We start from the raw sequence: 997 nt of genomic DNA, 5'->3' as shown, positions 1-997 counted from the left end.
TGGCGGCCGCTCGGGGAGACGCAGACCCAAGCCCGCCGAGCCGGCGCGCGCCCGTCCCGCCCGCCGCGGCCAGCAGGGGGCGCTGGAGCCCAGAGCTCCGGGGAGCCGCAGCCGGAGGGCGAGAGCAGGTCGCGGGCTGCGGACCAGAGAGGAGCGCCCGTGCGCAGGCACGAGCCGGAGGACAGGCAGGGGACGAGAGAAGGGCCTGCGCCCGCCATGGAACCGCGGCACTCAGGCTCCCATGTGAAGTCTCGGAATCTTTAACTCCAGGACAAGCATGGCCCCTGAAAGAGACTCTGGGAACTGTTTGCTCTAGCCATTCCTCGGGGAGGAGAATGCCTGGGTTTCCAGTCGGAGACGCTGGTTTGACTCCCGACCCAGACGTGCCGGTGATGTGACAGTGGGCGAGGATCTTAGCCTCCCACGGCCTCGTCAGAAAAATGGGTTCTCTGATACCTCACAGGTTTACACGACGACAGGGAAGCCCAGGAGCCAAGGACACACGTGCTCACTAACTCAGAAACCTTCCCTATGCCCGCGAGGGTTCCGTGCCTTTTTTGTTTTAATCTTTTTAAAAATAATTGTTTTATTTAACTGTATTTATTTTAGTTTGACCAGAGAGGGACAGAGTGAGACAGAAAGAGAGGGAAAGTGAGAAAGCAAGTCGCCGGGTCCAGGATTTGAACCACAGTCAGCCATGTGGGAGCCTGACGCCCTCTACCACCATGTCACCTCCAGCCTTAGGCTCTGTACCTCTTTTAACTGTACAGGCCAGAGCCTTCATGGGTCAAAGCAAAAAGGGTGACCGGCCTAGATGCTCACCTGGGGAGTGGCAGCACTGTCCCAACTGGCTGTGAACCAGGGCACCCACGCTGGGTGTCAGGTGTTTTTGTTTTGTTTTGGGGGGGGTCCTCTGTTTTCATCTGTAAAATGGCTTCAGTACCAGTTCTCTGTCCCTCCTACCTACTGGAGCTGAAATTCCGCTCCCCGCCCTAGC

The sequence above is a fragment of the Tupaia chinensis genome, unplaced genomic scaffold, assembly GCF_000334495.1.
Source record: "Tupaia chinensis unplaced genomic scaffold, TupChi_1.0 Scaffold000078_1, whole genome shotgun sequence".
NCBI classification, from domain to species: Eukaryota; Metazoa; Chordata; class Mammalia; order Scandentia; family Tupaiidae; genus Tupaia; species Tupaia belangeri.
The sequence above is the reverse complement of the archived record's forward strand: the minus strand, read 5'-3'. Positions refer to the sequence as shown.